Genomic DNA, 20180 nt, shown 5'->3' with positions numbered 1-20180 from the left:
CAAATTATTTTTTTACATATGTTGATATCCAGAAGTTTACTAACAACACATTTTGGCCAACCATGTAATCCATCTAGAAATATTTTATATTACTATCCACGATTTATCTATTCATTTGAAAGGAAAATTTCTAGTCATGTTTTACAACAACCATTGATATTTAAAGACATATAATTTAACGTTGGCTTGTTGTTTCCTCTTTCTTTGAATCTCTTTCAAATATAGATTGAAACTCATCCTTAATTTTATGATCCTGTAGGAAAATTTTTGGAAGAATTTCAAGGAAAAATTTAAGTAAATAAGTTTATTTTGCTGAACTTGTTAAGTGTGCATAGTAGGTTGAATTTTTCTTTTTATAATTTAGTTGCAGTTTTACTCCTGTGGATTGAACTGTACATACATGCAAGAGTTAGAATGAGAGAATGGTTACATTGGAAGTATGACTATACCTAGTCATGTTTCCTTTCTTTCAGTTAGAATTAGGAATAAATTAATTTAGATTTAGATTCCTTTTATGTTTTCCTTTATTTCATTATTGCATATTTTTAATAACAAAGAAATGAATCTGAGTTTTTCTTAGCACCCCCTTTCATTTTCTTTCAAAATGGCTTAGAACATTTCAGAATATCTTATGTAGTCAGATCATACACACTGGTGAAGCACTTGATTGTCTTTTTTTTGCAAAACTTCATCACATTGTTAAAAATGTTTTTGTGATAAAATCATGTATGAAGAAATTTCAAGGAATTGCTATGGCTTGGAACATTTTGATTCACAAATATTTCTAAAGGCTTGTTTTCACCACTCTTGTCCTTCGATGTAAATTTGAAGTGGATGCAATTTGAAAGTTCATTACTTAGAATAAAAAGACAATTTTAAACCTTCTTAAGAAATACATGGAAGAAGATGAATATTCATGAGGTAAAATTATTACTAAATTCTTACAGGTATGCATTTTTATTGTCATCTCTGTGTGTGTTTTTATTTCAATAGTTTTTTCTTTCTTATATTTTTGTTCTTCCTTTTGTAGGTTCTGGTTTGATCCAAATTCTGCGAATAAGACATGTTTGATAAAAATAAATGCTAAATGGAGCATTTTCAAGCCTTACTGAAGGAGTTTTCCTTAACTTTTAATGTTCCTTATCATTTTCGAGATATGTTTTTAAAGCAAGTCTTGATGAAGGGAATAAATCCCTGTTAAGCTCTCAAATGCAATTTTTATTCACAATTCTTCATTAGGTAGTTTTAAAAAAAATCATGAATAAGAAACTTATTTGACGAGACCACATTTTACTTGACAAATACATAAAAAGATCTTAAATTCCTTATGTCAAGATATTTCTTTTATCTTATTTGAGTTATGCCTATTTCATGATTTTTCATGTAATGACTTTCTTTATTTTAGTTTGGTTTGCATTTCTCTTTGCTGCTTATTTTGGATCCGATTTCACGACATCACATTTAGTTTCCTTTTGAAAATCTCCTTGTGTGTTCTTTTGGTTATATTAGCAACCTTTTACTTGGTGGGTCTTTTCCACCCATCTTTGGTATGATATATGGGATATATTTACTCCTTTTTAACGCAATTCATTGGTAAAAGGAATAATATCAAGTTAATTATCAAATTTCTATTTTTCGGATTTGAAACTATTATTATATTGTTTTTCTTTATCATTTTGATAATCTCACTTTATAACACAAGAGATAATTCTGTTTTTGCAACAACTTATATTATAAACAACTCTTGCTAAAGAAACAGAAAGAAACAAACAAGTTTAGTATTTTTATAATTCTTCTAAGTCATCCCAATCTCTTAAGGAGAAGATTTGTCTCCCCATTTATGACAAAAGTATCAGAGTGTAAATTAAAAGTTGTGTAAACTACCTAAAAAATAGAGGGTCTCCATAAGGAGCTAACCTACCATGATCATGGGTCTTGATGGTCATGACATTATCATATCTTGTCACCAAACTAGGGTAATGGCCTATCACAATTCGTTGTAAGATAAGAGGTCTCATCAAAAGCCGACTTGTTAATAACTATCAACGCTTGTGAATGGCATTGTCAATGTCGGGTTAACAAGTTGGGATAATGGCTTTCAGAGTTATTAATGAATTATGTATCCTTAGAAATATTTAAGCATAGATGGGATGCTGACATTTCCTTTGGGCTAAGAGGTAACCCTATTGAGGCTATGTATGCTTTTTGGTAGCAGTGGCTCTACCTATGATAATGAGAGTTCATCTTTCTTACTAAAAAAATTGATAAGATTTTGTTCTTTAAGTTTAAGCTGTTATCAATTAGATAATTATTGTCAAACATGAATCTTATATTCAATTTTAGAGGTATAAAAAATGATAAAACTTTGTTATTCGTTATTGAGATTTCACTAAACATCTGAATCCTAGCATTTTGATTTATTTAACATTTTTCTTTTTTCCTTAGAATTTCATCATTTTTCCAGTGATAAATGGTTCTTCCCACTGTGTCATCATTGTTGTGATAAAAAAACAACCCCCTCCGATTATTCACTTAATTCTCATTATGGGGACCCTTTCATTGAATGGTTGGTCATATTACTATTTGATTTTGAGTATTTAGATTACTTCAACAAGTTCAACATTTTCCTATCTCCCTTTCATAACTTTTTGATCACATTTAGACATTTTCATCGGCTTGGCCTGATAATTTATATAACATGTAAATTATCTTTGTATTATATAAAGTTGGTTTGTAAATATTTTGTTTGTTAACTTTTCTTCTAATTCAAAAATAACCCCTGAGACCAAGCTTTTTATCATATAATGGCTATAGTTTCATTATTTAACAAAACCAAGTGGATTTGGCTTTTGAGGGGTTATAATTCACTTATTATTAAAAAGGGTCCTATTTGTAAAGCCTTTCATATTATAAAATGGTCATATAACATAACTGAAGGCTTATAATGAGTGGAAGTAGTTTAATCCTTTGTAATACATATCGAGGCCTTGTAGCTTTTACATATAAGATAATTTTAACTATCACATTGTTAAAAACTTTGATATATCACTCCGTCAATAATCCGATATCCATGCCTCTCTGACATCTGATATATCACTCACGGATACTCTGATAAACATCCATCGCTGATATCCCAGTGCACCTTCTCCTCCGACTTTCGATATCTGCCAAGATCTTATATGTTGGACCCGATATGGTATTAATTATGGTCTATAAATATATCGCATTCGCTCCATATCAGAGCTCCCGTATGTAACCATGTTAGAAATTTCCAATATCGGAAGATCTCCTACATACCTATGTGGCCACCACCTGTCTACCCAATTTATGACCTCTGAACCCCATATGCTTATAAAATTTATTTATTGTAAAATCACGTCCGCTCATATATTAGAAATTTTGGAATGACACACATCTAAAATCTCCTATAAGACCTGATCTTCTAATCTCAGATATGGTTGCGGATCCGATGTGTTTTATAACCATGATTTAATATAATAGCACGTCCACTCCTCATCGAAACTTTCCATATATCATAAATTTTGCAGAGTGTGCCATGTTAAAACTCCGATACTCAAAACCTCTCATATCCATCTGCATTCGCCTTTTGTCACGCTTTGGTTTGGTCGTTGCTATAAAGTTATGGAAATTCACTATTATAAGGTTCTCAAGCTATCTATTGTGGTTTTTCTTCGTGATTGGTTATGATTTGGGTTATTTCCAATAAATGCTGATGATTTCTGCTATTTGAATTACAGGGATAAACTGAGGGCCAATAATGGAAGATCTTTTACTTCCTATCGCAATCGAATAGATGATATACTACAACACTAAAGAAAGGCATAGCCTATTGTAAAGGCCATTCAAGTATTCTATTGGAAACTACCCTTGGCTCATTCAAGGTTTGTTCAAATTAGATTCAAATTAATCTTCCGAGATCTTCTAAGTTAAGCTAGGATATCCACTGAAGATTGGTTTATTGTTTGAATTAAGTTTTATGTAGTTTTTAGTTGAGAGACAAGGGGAGTCTATTATATTTTCCCATTTTTTATAAATGCTCATCTATGGGATGAGTTAATAGGGATTCGAATCAGAGAGGAAGAGAGATAGATTAATGCTTGGGCTTACAACCTATTTGTAAGAAGGGAGTTTGTGATTCATTTGCACTATTGTAGAGAGACAAGATCCATCTCTGTAGACATGAAATTGAGTTTAGAGGAAAAAAAGGACTTGCACTACTCTAACTTTCTATTGTTTTCTGTAACTTGATTCATCTTTATAATAATATGTATTTCTGTAATTGGTTGCATAGTAGTATTGTTTGCTTTGTCATTGAAAGTAAATTCTTCAGCGTTTAGATATCATTTTTGTTGTATGAGTATATTTGTTTGGCTTTAGAACTATTGTTAAATGTTTACCGGAATGCTCATTTAAAACCTAGTCAAGCTATCTTCCAGGGTTAGTAGGAAAAAGTTATGAAACTGGAAACTTCATAAGGATAGACCTTTATCTCCTTGAGCTACTAGCTATCTAACATTTTAATACTATAGATGTCTTTCTTTCTACATGTCATGTATTTGAACTATTTCAGTATTGTGGCATGAATCTTTTTGTTCTTATGCATATGTTTTATTGAGAATTAGGGATGTTTGCAGTTGGATGTCTGTTAACTATTTAATAGGAATTTATTTGTATACATTTGTCAGACAAGGATTAGATCTTGCAACTATTTCCGTGATGTATTTTCTTTATCTCATTACAATTTCAACATGCTTCTGTTTCTTTTCCTATTATTTTAGCTTTCTCTTGATTGAGAGAAATACTAATCCTTCCTTCAATCAAGATAGGTCTAGGATTAGATGCATCTTAGATTATGCTTTTCATTTAGTTCTACTTTCAGAATCCTAGAACTCCCCTCATATAGGGGCAATCTTTAGAGTGGTTGGTTGGGCCATAAAGTCAACTTAAGAATCACTTTCTTGCTAGATTAGAAAGAAGAGTCAATTTGATATATCTTCTCTATTGGTAGGTGAAATCCATACTTTAAGCTAGTCAATATAGAGAAAGGGTAGCTAGACCCAATTAAACCAGTCGAAACCACCATTTCAATGAAAAAGGAGTTGCTTTAAGTTCCCGATTGGGTGGTCTCCCTTAGAATGGTCAAGGGTCATTTTTCCCAATCAACATTTTTGGTGCTAGAGGGAGGGCCTGATTTAAATTGTTTGTTAAAGTTTTTATTGATGAATTTTAAACTTTAAATTATGGGTTCCTCCAAAAAACCTCCTTGGAGATTCTTTAGTGTATCAAAATCAAACACTACTCCAATTAGGGGATTTGAAACATTGTCAAAGGTAAAGTTCAATGATAAGTCTTCTACCTTCAATTGAATTTTTCAATTCATTTCAAATTCTCAAAAATTTAATATTGATGAGGTTTATCTTGGCAGGATTTTCACATATACTTTGACAGGACAAGCAAAAGACTAGTTTCTTTCACTTCTAGTTGCCTCAGTAGATAACTGGGATGAGTTTGCAATGATGTTCCTTTAGGATTTTCGACGATACAATTACAAAACGATGTGAAAACAACCACTTGAATTTTGTATGATAGAAGGTTATCCCTTGGATCATTTTTCAATTAAATTTAGATTGACCTTAATGCTCTTTAAATCCAATGAATTACCTTATGAACTTAAATTATCGAGTTGGTTTAACTATTTCATTTCTCTTCTTTGCAATTCCAATGAAGAATAAGATACCAAGGAAGACACTAATAAAGTTATTTATGACAATGAAAATATTGAACTTGATTTTTCTTCATCTTCAAAAACTGTTTTAATTGATTCCCAATCCTCAAATGAATCTGTTTTTGAAAGTTTAAAAGATAACAATTCAACCACTTTCTCTCATAGTCATAATGATTTCAATGATTATAAATCAACTCCGATTTCTCAATCCTACAATGATAATGTTCTTTATTACAGTTTTAATCTTGAGGATAATAATGATTTTAAATTCATAATCATTTGTAAAAATGAAATCTCTCAAAACAAACTTCCACTATGTTGTAACATAATCTGTAACATAGATGTATATTGCAAATTACGTTTCTCTCATTCTTTTCAATTTATTTCTTAGTTCAATTTTATTTTTTATTTTGTGCACATACTACACTAGAATTATGAGCTTCGTAACATGAGACTCTCATCAAATACATTAATCAGCATATTTGAAAATCCATTTTAGAAATTCAATCATAAACATTGGCTACTTCTAATTTTGATATTCTATTTTATGATTATGAGTGGCCAATTTGTTTATGATTTTCAAATTATTTTTTTACATATGTTGATATCCAGAAGATTCCTAACAAACCATTTTGGTCAACCATGTAATCCATCTAAAAATATTTTATATTACTATCCACAATTTATCTATTCATTTGAATGGAAGATTAGTAGTCATTGTTTACAACAACCTTTGATATTTAAAGACATAATTTAGTGTTGCGTTGTTGTTTCCTCCTTATTTGAATCTCTTTCAAACATCGATTGAAACTCATCATCAATTTTATGATGTTGTAGGCAAATGTTTGGAAGAATTTCAAGGAAAAGATTATGTAAATAAATATATTTTGCTGAACTTGTTAAGTGTGCATAGTAGGCTGGATTTTTCTTTTTATAATTTAGTTGCAGTTTTACTCCTGTTGATTGACCTGTACATACATGCAGGAGTTAGCATGAGAGAATGGTTACATTGGGAGTATGACTATACCTAGTCATGTTTCTCTTCATTTAGTTAGAACTAGGAATAGGTTAATTTAGATTTAGTTTCCTTTTTTTTTTTGCCTTTATTTCATTATTGCAGATTTTCAATAAGAAAGTAATGAATCTGAGTTTTTCTTGGCATCCCTTTTCTTTTTCTGGAAAAATGGATTAGAACATTTGAAAAGCTCTTATGTAGTCAGATCATACACACTGGTGAAGCACTTAGTTGTCTTGTTTTCCAAAACTTAATCACATTGTTAAAATTGTTTTTGTGATAAAATCATGTATGAAGAAATTTCAAGGAATTAGTATGACTTGGAAATTTTTGATTCACAAGTATTTATAAAGTCTTATTTTCACCACTCTTTTCCTCTGATGTAAATTTGAAGTGGATGAAATTTGAAAGTTCATTACATAGAGTAAAAGGATTGTTTTAAACATTTTTAAGAAATACATGGAAGAAGACGAAGATCCATGAGGTAAACTTATTATTAAATTCTTCCAAGTATGAATTTTTATTATCCTCTGTTTGTGTGTTTTTATTTCAATTTGTTCTCTTCAGCTTCTGTTTTTTCTTTCTTATATTTTTGTTGTTCTTTTTTTAGGTTTTGGTTTGATCCAACTTTTGTGAATAAGACAATTGTGATAAACATAAATGCTAAATGGAGCATTTTTCAAGCCTTATTCAGGGAGTTTTCCTTAAGTTTTAATTTTCCTTATCATTTTCTAGATATGTTTTAAAAGAAATTCTTAATTAAGGGAATAAATTCTCCTGCATCATCACCTCTGGACTTGATATGGTTATAGAATTTGTTTAATTCTAAAACCATGTCCGCTTGTATATATGAACTCTTGGAATGAAATGCATCTAAAATATCTTATAAGACCTAACATTTTGATCTATGATATGGTTGCGGATTTGATGGGCTTTATCACAATGATTTAATATTATATCATGTCCTCTCCTCATCGAAGCTTTCCATATATCGTAAGTTTTGCAGATTCTTCCATGTTAAGACTCCAATACTCAAAACCTATGATATCCATCCACATCCTTTTGTCATGCTTTGGTTTGGTCGTTGCTATAAATTTATGAAAAGTCACTATTATAAGGTTCTTAGGCTATTTGTTGTGGTTTTTCTTTGTGATTAGTTATGATTTGGGTTATTTCCAATAAAATGCTGATGAGTTATGTCATTTGAATTACAGGGATAAAACTAAGGTCAATAATGGAAGATATTTGACTTCCTATCGCAATCAAATAGATGATCCACTAGAACACTAAAGAGAGGCATATACTGTTGTAAAGGCCATTTAAGTATTCTGTTGGAAACTACCCTTTGGCTCATTCAAAGTCTATTGAAATTAGATTCATATTAAGCTTTTGAGATCTTCTAAGTTAGGCCAGGATATCCAGTGAAGATTGTTTTATTGTTTGAATTAATTTTTATGTAGTTTTTAGCTGAGAGATAAGAGGAGTCTATTATATTTACCCATTTTGTATAAATACTCATCTATGGGCTGAGTTAATAGGGATTTGAATTCGAGAGGAAGAGAGGTAGATTAATGATTGGGCTTACAACTTGTTTGTAAGGAGGGACTTTGTGATTCATTTTCACTATTGTAGTGAGAGCCGATCCATCTCTGAAGACATGGAATTGAGTTTAGAGGCAGTAGAGGACTTGCGCTACTATAACTCTATTGTTTTCTGTAACTTGATTCATCTTTATAATAATATTTATTTATCTAATTGGTTGCACAGTACCACTGCTTTCTCTGTTAATGAAAGTAAATGATTCATCTTTCAGATATCATTTATGGTGTATGAGTATATTGGTTTGGCTTTAACACTATTGTTAAATGTTTACTAGAATGCTCATTTAAAACCTAGTCAAGCTATCTTGCAGGGTTAATCAGGAATAAGTTATGAAACTGAAAATTGCATAAGGATATACCTTTATCTCCTTGAGCTGTTAGCTATCTAACATTTTAATATTATAGATGTCTTACTTTCTACACGTCATGTATTTGAACTATTTCAATATTGTGGTATGAATATTTTTGTTCTTATGCATATTTTTTATTGAGAATTGGAGATGTTTGCATTTGGATGTCTGTAAACTATTTAATAGGAATTTATTTGTATACATTTTCTTAGAAAAGGATTAGAACTTGGAACTATTTCCCTGATCTATTTCCTTTATCTCATTCCAATTTCAACATGCTTCTCTTTCTTTTCCTCTTCTTTTAGCTTGCTCTTGATTGAGAGCAAGACAAATCCTTCCTTAAATCAAGATAGGTCTAGGATTAGATGCATCTTAGATTATACTTTTCATTTGGTTCTACTTTCTTCATCCTAGAAGTCCCCTCATATAGGGGTAGTCTTTAGAGTGGTTTGACTGGGCCATAAATTCAGCTTAAGGATCACTTTCTTCCCTGATCACTAAGAAGAGTCAATCTGATATATCTTCTCTATTAGTAGGTGAAAGTCATACTTTAAGCTAGTAGAGATAGATAGAGGGTAAATAGACCCAATTGAACCAGTCAGAACCACTATTTCAATGGAAAAGGAGCTACTTTAAGTTCCTAACTAGGTGGTCTCCCTTAGAATGTTGAAGGGTCATTTTTTCCGATCAACACAACCCGAGAAATCATCAAAGATTCTTTATGGTTGTGGGGATTTTCCATTTCTTAATAAATTTAATTTTGTTATGGTGTATCTTAACACCCTCATGAGATACAATATGGCTCTGATATTCCACTTCCTGTACTCCAAAGAAATATTTGGAGTTTTTTGCATATAATTGTTTCTCCTCGAATAGTTTGAGCACCCTGTGAACATGTTGAACATTATCCTTCCAAGACTTGCTATAGATTAGTATATCTTCAAAAAATACTACCACAAATTTTCTATTGAAGGGTTTAAAAATGGAATTCATCAAACCTGGAAATGTAGAAGGTGCATTGGTAAGAACAAAAGGCATGAATGAAAATTCATAGTGACCCTCTTGAGTTCTAAATGTTTTTTTTAGAATGTCTTCAGTTTTCTTTCTAATTTGATGATATCTTGAACGAAGATCCAACTTGGTGAAGTAAATTTCTCCATGGAATTCATCAATTATAGCTGTTAGTGTCAGTCTTTGAAACCTTCCTCCAGTGACCAAACATGCTCTTACAAAGTGATTTTAAGGTGTCAAGGTCAAATTTTGTCATTTCAGTGAGTCATTTAGGCGTAGGGTTTGTTTTCACTCCTTTCAAAGTTGTCCAAATGTCGGTCCATGTCACCATTCAACTAAGTGTACCATCATTTAGAGGGTTTTCATCATCATGTCAGGTTCCAATGGGTCATTTTACACCTTGTTCATGCTTCAGTTGTGCCTAGGTAAGGTTCATTTCCCTCTCCTAAGGTTTTGAAGGTAATTTCTCTTGGATGGTCAAATCATCAACAAAACTTGTATCCTGATGTTCATACACCTTCCCCTATCCTTAATGTACCTTATTAAACACTTCCCATCATTGATATCCCTCAAATTCCTCATTTTCACACAAACCCTAGTTTCTTGCTACAATTTGACAATTTTCTAGGCTAGGCCTGTGTTTTTCCCTTTTGGACCCCTTCCTCTCACTCAATCTTTGAAATTCCACTTTCCCCTGCTTCCTAGCATCCCTCCCTACTTCCCAAATTTTTCTCAAGAATTTAGAAGCCCCTTATCCCCTTCATTTCACTTCATTTTGACAAATCCCCTATTCCACACATCGAGATAGGTTTTACTCCAATGATGTTTCTAAGCACGAAAAGATGAATTTGGAAAAACTGAGAGAGGTTTTTGTCCACACTAGGCCAAAGAAGAAAAAAAGCCTTCACTTTTTACATAGGTGTCATGGTTTTAGAGAAATGTCAAAAATACAGTTGCCTCAGAAGAATTGATGCACCTCTGAAGTGACCTTGGGAAAATCAAGATTTCTGCTAGTTCGGTTGGCAAAATGACTTTCTTGATGCATCAAATGATAACTAGACACAAATATCTTTCCAATGAGCTATCATGAGCTCAATTTTGAGTTGAGTAAGACCTTCAAACGTTGACCGCAACAACACTTTTCCTTTAGGCAGCCTCATTTTGCACATTTTGACCAGTCTTGGGAGTTTTGACTTTTGACAGGGCAAATGAACTCAAAATTGAAAATTTCAAGTTGTTTTAGAAATTCGACTCGATAAGATTTCTAACGAGCTATCCCGTGACCAATTTGGACATCGGGAAGGCCTCCAAAACTGGTCTGCAAAAAGGCGTTACGCACTTGGGTAGTGGCGTGGTGCACCTACCTGCTTAGCCCAAATTTCACTCAAATCATCTTGCAAAGCTCCCAAATCTTGAAAACTTCATTAAACAAGTAAGTAAAACACTCCATTGTGCCATTGCAAGAGTTTTCATCAGCTTTTATGGTGTGAAAATAGGTGAAAAGGAAAACCCTAGTTTGTTGCACAGTTTCATTGAAAAACTGCCTAGGGTTTGCAAAGTTGTAAATGTTGCTATTTGCTCCCCTACATCATTTTCATTTCCCTCCACTACTTTACCCTAATTTCATTTTCCTTCCCCTCTCTCATTCACATTCATCTATTCCCCTATCCCCAAAACTAAAATCCCTAATACCTAATCCCACTACTCCCAAACCCTAATTGGCATCTCTAAACCCTAATACCTAATTCCTACTATCCCAAAGCCTACAAGCCCTACTCACATCACCAAACCCTACACATTCTCCCTAAAACCCTGCACACTTATCCTACTCACTCCCTAAACCCTACACACTTATCCTGCTCACTCCCTAAACCCTAATCACATCCCTAAACCCTGTTCACACATACATTTCCACACTCCCTTCCCCATATACTCTACCAATTCCATTCCTCCATCCTATTCCATACTATTATCCACAAACCATTCATATATAATCACATTTTTCAAAACCAAGGGAAAACAATGGAAAGAGACAGTGAATATGACTATGATAAGCAGCAAAGCAAAGGCAAAGAGAAGATGCACGAGGATGATATAGATGAAAAACAAGAAAGAAAACAAACAGTTGGAGGACAAGCAAAGCCTAATGGAGCTAGAAATGTTGAAACTGAAGAAGCAAAATGAAGAAGAGGACCATGTCACTTTGAATTCCCTTGAACAAGAGATAGAGAATGATAAGGAGTCTTGGTTGGAGAAGATGAACATGCTCTTGGAGAGGCTGCCAGACAAGGCTAACAAGGAGAAGGACATGTTGCGGCACATGGCCTATCACTATTTGGCAAGAAACAAAGTTTGCAAAGCAAGAATAAGGACCTAGAAGGCCAAGTGGAGGAAAACTTTGAGGAGGAAGAAAGAGCAAGATAAGCTCAAGATTTTGGCTTAGGCTTCCTTAGCCCAACATAGCACTTGATGCAGGTCACTCAGCTCAAATTTCAAGAAATTTGGCACACTTTTTGTCAATTTTGAATTTTGGGAGCAAAACACATATTTTTCTACCTGGTGTGCCGCGCCACCTGGCACGCGCTTTTTCTAGGGACCTCCTTTGGAGGAAAACTTATAATTTTTTGATTCCTCAGGAAAAAATATGAATGCCCACAAATGGCCAAGAAAATTTGTCAAGTTTTGAGTTTTGAAAAGGGTCAAAAACACCTCAAAAATGCCATTTCTGCCCCTTTTTGGCCACACAGGAAGCAGTGTTGGGAGAACTCACTTTTGGAGTGGCAAATCGACACCAAATTTAGAAATTCCACCTGTTTTGGAAAGTAGACAGATAGACCTTTCGAAAAAGCCCATTTGGAGCAACTTTGGTGCACGAGAAGGCCTCCAAAATCAGCTGCAAATGGCGTGATGCATAGGGACAGAGGTGCGACGCACAGGATGGAAAATTGTCATTTTTTTTGCCAAAAACTCTGTTTTTCGCCTAGTTTTTTCTCAGTTTGACTTTTCTCTCTCTCATGGTCAAACTCATGATGTAATTTGATGTAACTTGATGGAATTTTATGTAAATATGCTAAAATTTCACTCATGGAGGTATATACATCATGAAAAGGTAGTTTGAAACTGAATGAATCAGTTTCCTAGGTTTTGGAGGCACGCTGTTTCACTGCCTACTTTTCAGTTCTTAGTTTAGATCTTGTTGAAATAGTGCCTAAACTCATGAATTTGAAACCTAAAGCCTAGCATGAGTTTTTGGTTGTCTATATCTAATATTTTTTCAATCATTTGTAAGGGTTGGACTCTTGTGAATGCTTTGAGCATTATTGTATATTCATCTCTGCAGTTTGGCAAAGGAATAGACCAGGGTTTGCAGCGCTTTGTGGGATTCTTGTGGCAACAAGTTGATATTGTTTTTCCTTCTGTAATGAAAGTTTACATGTGTTTATGCTTGCCATCATCTCTTTATGTTCAAATTAACTAAATGAATCAAGGATAAAGGTAGAATTCATTGATGTTGCAGTGCTCTACCTAGGGTTTGTTTAGTTATTTATGTTTTCAACTATTTGAAGAGGATCCCTGAGACTTTCATGCCCTCTCCAACTCCTCACCAGTATTAAGACTCTCCATCTCACTTATTTCAAAGTACTAAACCATTTGCCTACCTCGCCCCACAGAAACCTCTGCAAGAATGTGTCCATTCCCCAGACCCAAAACTGCCTTTCACATTTGAGCCAGCAAACCAAAATTAAACTCAATCAAACTCCTCTGAGCGTATACCCAGCCTAAAATTAGTCTTTACATCAGTCATCTCAAACCTCATTGATCATATTTTCCTGATATTGACAAGGAGAGAGCCCTCTCCCGACCTGGTAGGGCTAGCTACTAGGTTAAGTGTGGTTTGATGTTACCCTAGATCCTACCTTTCTCAGCCTGAGGTAGATTTAGGCCCTAACAATAGCAATGGGAAATTTATCTTTAATAGTGAGCTTTTTGATCTCCCTATAATATAGACACATCAACCATGATCCATCCTTATTACGCACCAATACTACTGGAGCAGAGAAAGAACTTTAACTAGGTTGAATTATACTGGCCTCTAGCATTTCTGCAACCATACATTCAATTTCACTCTTTTGCGCATAGGGATATGTTGGCTTGTATGGGCCTGACCTAGGTTCAGAGGTGATTTAGCCAAAAAAATCCCAGTACTACTGGCCCTTTTGGCAACAGTCTGCAGAGCGCGGACTGAGGTCTCACCCGAAGTAGTATGGGAGGGTGTTAGAACTAGGTTTCCGCACCCTAGAGATGTCTGATGAGCCTTTAGCGGTCCACGGTTTGACCTTGCATGCACGTTGCTACGTGCATCTATTAGCCTCTCACAACCTGTGATGTTGCCTTCATGCAGCCCTACTCAAGGCGTGATTGTATTATACCCAAGTTCCTTACTATTTAACCTATTATTACCCGATTACTTAACTTATCTGTGTAAGACTAGTGATAATTAACAATATATCCAGCAATCATATAAGTGTGCATGATAAACAAAATAGTATAAATGTGAAGAATGAAATACACAAGAAGATGCAGAGAAATTGGAATCAACTTCTCTTTATTATTCCTCGTTCAAGGTTATAGACTTGAAACCACCCTACACACTCAGCTGTAGGGGTCCGCGCACTTAGCTGCGAACTCTACTAGGCCTCTGTGCACTCAGTTGCAGAGCCTCTTCCTACTACTACGACCCAATACACTTAGATTCTCACTCAATGCTCTATCTCTACTCATTCGCTCACTGGATATTTTTACAACTTAGAGCCTTGCTCTATTTATACAATCCCATGGTCCACATACCATGGGTAGGCCGACATGAAATTGCATCAAATTACAAAACTTAGGGCAGACAATCTTATGACTCAACCTATACTTCGTGCTCTGCGCCCGCAATTCGCGGAGTCTTACAATACATTTGACCAAAACTTGGGTTTTGAGCCCCAAAGCATGCTGTGGGGGGATTCCATGCCCAACAGCCCCCCAACACAATCATCGTCACTCATTTGGTGCGGAGATCTTGGTGCGGAGTCCCTCCAACTAGTTCCACACTACTCAGAGGTCCGCAACACATTGTTTTGCAGTTTGTTGGACCTGTTGCATGCGCACTTCCGATGCTTCTTTGTGAGGATCAAATCCCTACCCTAGCACGTAGAGCCCCTGCATCTATGCTAGCTTGCCCTCGATATCTGCCGTAATGGTGAAGGCCTCGTCAATCCATGGTTGGACGCATGCTTTGAGAAGTGGCTCTTTCTGTCTTGCAGCATCCACCTGCTCTTTCAATGCCCTTGCTTGCTACATCCTTGCGAGCCGTTGAGTGAGGATGACTGTTTACATAGTTCCCCTTACATTGTCATACTGCTCTTGAAGCTCGCGTGCTTCTATTTCCAGGTGCTATATGTTGGGGTCTTCCTCCAAGGATGTGAGGACTCCAAAGGCTTGGTCCAACATACTAGTACAATCCTACATTGCCTATCCAATTTCTTCCAACCTTGTTTGGATAGTGATAAAGCACTGCTCTCTAACTTTTGGAGGAGTGGAAGGCTGCGCCTTTAGCTGCAGCTCAGAAATATGGAAATTCAGCTCCAGCTGCACTCGCGTTGTTTCGTCACGCACGTTTCAGACTCCACTTGCCAAACAGTGGATCCAAATTTTTGTTGGTAGGTCTGTGGTGATGGAGAACTCTGGGACTCGCCGGCAGGCTTCATCCATTGTTTGTACTAACTGCTGGTTTTGTGACACCAGTTCGTCACGCTGCAGGCTAAGCTGTTCGGTGTTGATATTTTGCTCACCCATCACCTGAATCATACAGCCCTCCCTGGCACAGAGCTCTGCTGTTATTCCATCCTGCAGTTGGTATAGTGTGTTTCACAGAATGGCAACCAAATTAAGGCCAAGTCCCTTGATCCTACCAACCGTGACTCTGTCGATCTCATTCTTTGCTGCTAGCACCCCTTCCAGTAGCACTATGGTATTGGCCATCCTTGCGCATAGCATCTGCTCTGCTACTAATGTGCCTGCTACACCGTAAGTGGCTATGGTTCCTTCCTATGGGGCTGCACCTGTAGTTCCTACAGCGCCAACCTTAGGGCCCCCAACACAGTTTACTGCTCTTACATGGCTTCGTGGGGCGCTTCCTTTGTGACCTCGCGAACCGTGTCACCAATGTCATAGAGGTCACCTTCCATTAACGTGATCGGGTTGATGGCCAATTTGAAGGCCTTGACCTTTTTTCGTGGACTCGATCTCTCTGTGGCATGCGACCTTTTGAGTTGGGTGGAAGTTGTGCTCGAGTTCGCACCTTCTTCTGCAAGATCTGTGTCCTGTGCCTCCTGTCTTGTAGACAATCCCTGGCCCTCCCCTTCCTTTGTTGTTGTGGCCCTTGTTGTCTATGCTGTTGTTGCTACGTCATCAGCCTTTGCCTCTTTCGAGGCTGCCTTTACTACCTCGCGAACTACCCTTACCTCTGCTTTCACTTTTTCATTGTGCCTCTTCTCGGCCAACTGCGTGACATGCAGCTTGGCTTCATCCTTTCTTTCTATGCCGCTGTCTGATCCAACTCCGCCAAATCTAGGGCGTGCCACTCGGGAGGCCATGATTCTAACACTGTAAAAATTGCATCATCAGTGGCGATGAAGGGGAGCTTGGTCCATTGCTGCACTAGATACTTTCATGCCTTGATGTAAATATTATGCATGTCTGCCTTAAAGTCTACAAAGCTCCATAGATTGTTGTGCACTATGGGGGACAAGCGCAACCTTCTATTAATCCACATTTGAATGCTCGCCTCCATGAGCACCCAAAAGATCTTCGTTTTGCGAATCCGCTTCGCGTCCTTGGTAGCCCAGAGTGACACATACTTTGCGGGCTCTGGTAAGTCATGCTCAATGCTTGGGAACTGACTATCCACTGGTAGTTCTCCCGATACCAGCAAAATGGACAAGAGCAACCACGTGTAGTGGAAAGTCTTACCCTACTCCTGGGCTTCCTTGCAATTGATCAATAATTCCTCGCAGAGGAACTCAGCCCAGTTGAATTGGACCCCCTCTATGCATTGTTCGGCCAATGTAACTACCGGCATTGGTACTTCATTGCCGCGACATTTTCTCATTACCTTCCTGGCCAGGAGTTGGGTGGCTATGTGCAACCCTTTATCTTTGATGCTGCTGATTGCATAACCCCTCTTTTTCTTCTCGAGCTTATATTTTTTCTTCATGGCTTCTGCGAGAGCCAAATCACCACTTTTTCCTGCTATCACCACGGGGTCCTTTCCCTTACAGGGAAGCTGAGAAATTCTGTGGATGAGATCCACCATGATGGGAATAGGCTCCTCCAGCCATAAGTACCCATCATGCACCAGGCAAAGCAGCTACCTGATGATGAAAATAGTGATGGGCGCACAGTGAAAGTGTGGTATCCACAACAGATGAAGAAATCTGGCCTTCTCCACACCGTGCAACCATCTTCATGGCTCTAATGTTGTGACTGGCCCTTCGTGCTCTGCTTCATGAGGCTCTCTGTCTCTAAGTGTGGGGACTTCTCGCTATCCATCAGTTCCCAATCTTCAGACTTCATTGTGGGCACGCAGCCCAGGTGCGAGCCCTTAAACACAATTCCATCAGGGAGGAGCAAGGTCTGGAGTGTGCTCTTGGTGGCATCTAGATCCTTTGTTATCTTAGTTTTCCCTTTCCGCGGAGGGACGCACTTGGGCAATTTTGCTGTAGAACGTACTGGCTGGATATCCTCTTCCATGTCCTCTACTTCCTCTACCTTAGCAATGAGAATCTACAGGTCCTCCTCCTCGTCATCTATCTCAATGGTGACAACCTTGCCCTTTTCTTCCATTGAGAGCTTACCAAACCACATATTCCTCAGGTACATGCGGATTGGTCCCACTGCCTACTTATCTTTCTTGGGTCTCAGCTTCCGAGTCGATTTCGGGATTTCTAGCGTGGCCCCAGTATCTTCGGGAACATCATGTACCATGGGGTTCTGAGCAGCCTCGTTGGCGGTTCCTGCTGTAAAGCCCAAACCTCTCCTGGTAGCCGCCATCTTGTTTGAACTATATGTGGTCTTTCGTGAACTTGGGGGCTCAAATATTGCTCAGCGCTCAACGCTCTACACTCTGATATACTGCTCAAATCTCAAGTGAACAAGTCTTGTCCCATGGCTATCTCCTGGGGTTTTATAGCGCCTTTCGAATTCAAAGTTGACTGTTCCCCCCAATTTCGGGCCATCAATGCCTTCTTGGTGGTAGATTTTCCCAAATATTTCCCTTAATTCGCGTCTTAAATGCCTGCCACCCGTTCCATTTGGCCTCAAATCAAACATCCCGTCATGAATAGTGACACCAACGGTTACTTCCTAGCCTACTCGTGTGATAGCGCAACCCCTCGTGTGTCGGCATGAACCTTGTGACATGCTGATTCTACGTGCACCTCTCTTATCGTGCAGCTCCCAAATAGACTCTTTTATAGTCTTGCACTCTCTTTCAACTATCTGGAGTGCTGAGACTATGCTTCCTATGGCTAGTCAGGTGGTCGCACCACCTGTGTGAGGCTTCAACTCGCCTTCTAGTATAGTCCGCGGAAAATCCCCAATTTCCCTCATGACAACCAATGTCACGCATTCTATCATATGTAGCATACTCCACTGGTTACTGCATTTTGTGAGATGTGGTTGTAGCCATGGTAGCAGAGTCATAAATTCTCGACAATAGTCTTGTAATTTAGTGGTATGATCATCCACCCCTTGACTTGCCATCCTTGGTTTATCAACGAGACATGCTTGGTTGATCTTGTGTGCCAACCTCTTCACCTCAGCATCCATCAAAATGCTTTTCTTCCTTAGTTGTACTTGGTCTTTTTTGAGTTCATGAAGTCTAAGGTTCCCTCATTGAATGGCTTCCTGAATCCTTATGTGTTCAACCTCGCGTAACTGTGTGATTTCTTCGTCCTGGTCTTTGCCCACTGTCACATTTGCAGGAGCTATTACATGTGGATTCCTCTTTGCATTCTCTTCAGAAATTATGGTCCCTACTTTCTTTCACCCCTTTGGAATCATTTCCACGGTCAGGGTTTTATACATGGTCCAATAGGCCCATCGAACTGTTGGTACGTCCAAGTCCGAATCACTGCGTCTCACCTGGTGAACCCTGTTCAATACTTCACACACCCTATCGAGTGCTTCTCCATGGATAATTGGTAGCATGCATTGCCTTTCCTGCTGTTGTGGTTTGTTTCGATTCTCTATTCTGGGAGTGGTGTGCACTTGTGCGGGTTGTACAACATATGTCCATACCCATCAGGAAAGGTGGGCACGCAAGCTGTTCCATCCCTGCTGACTGGCTCTCATTCTAAGCTGGGGTTTTCAAAAGCGTAGGCACATCATCCTTTTGCATCTGCGCTAGTCCTCAGAACTTCCTTGATGCGTACCCCACCATCGTGCAGGCATTACACATAGTTCCCACTTCAGAGCATTGAACCACTGTTGTTCTAGTATTGCACTTTCAAATTTGCTCAGGAATTCATCCACTGTTGTCAACCCATCATATGTCGGAAAATTCCTTTCTTCTATTGTCACACAGCATACTGACCTAACCATCATGTTGTAGTTAAGCTTTGTTACTTCATGCAGCCAATTTTGCCATCGCTCTATCTCTTCGTCTGAATCCGAAGTCAGGAGCTTTCACGCTCCCACGAAATCCTTCCATCTGTAGGTGGATTCACCCAATCCTCTTCTTGTGTAGTTATCTTGTAAATACAATCGAGATCGTCATCATTATCATCGTCCCCCACCGGTTCAGTGTATCGCGCTCCTTCTGCTAGATCTAGCGGTACTACTACGCGTAGTGACTTTTTTTCAAAGATCATTTTGCACTTCTTTAGATTTATGACTCTACTCATATCGGTGGCCCACTCTATTCCTAGTAGCGCGTGATAGGTATTATTGTCATTGACAATCTCTATCACTTCAAAATCCACCTGTGCATTCACACCTTCAATATCTACTGTTACCCCTTGCAATCTTCCCATGGGAAAGATCTTCTGTTGGTTCCCCATTCGTAACTAAATAGGAGACCACTATAGCGCGGGTCTCCATGAGTTCCCATGTTTGTTTTGGAAGTACATTTGCATCCGATCAGAGATCCAAGATTACCTAATCCATTTCATACTCACTGATTTGCGCAGTCAACCTCATTTCCCTTCCTGTGCGTAATGCATGCTTTCCAAGTTTCTGAACCATATGCGGTTCTCCTGACCTCGCACACCTAGTGATAAATTCCTGTAGTCCTTTTACTGCCTTGCTATTGTGTAGCAGTTTCATGCATGTCTCTAGAAAGGCAGTGAGAATTGAACGATCCATCCCTGGTTCTAGTTGAACCTTACTACATGAAGTGGAGGCCTCCGTGA

This window comes from Pinus tabuliformis, chromosome 5_2 (assembly GCF_031772625.1).
Source record: "Pinus tabuliformis cultivar Carrire ecotype Pingquan chromosome 5_2, CPIR1, whole genome shotgun sequence".
NCBI lineage: Eukaryota > Viridiplantae > Streptophyta > Pinopsida > Pinales > Pinaceae > Pinus > Pinus tabuliformis.
Note: the sequence above shows the minus strand (reverse complement) of the source record.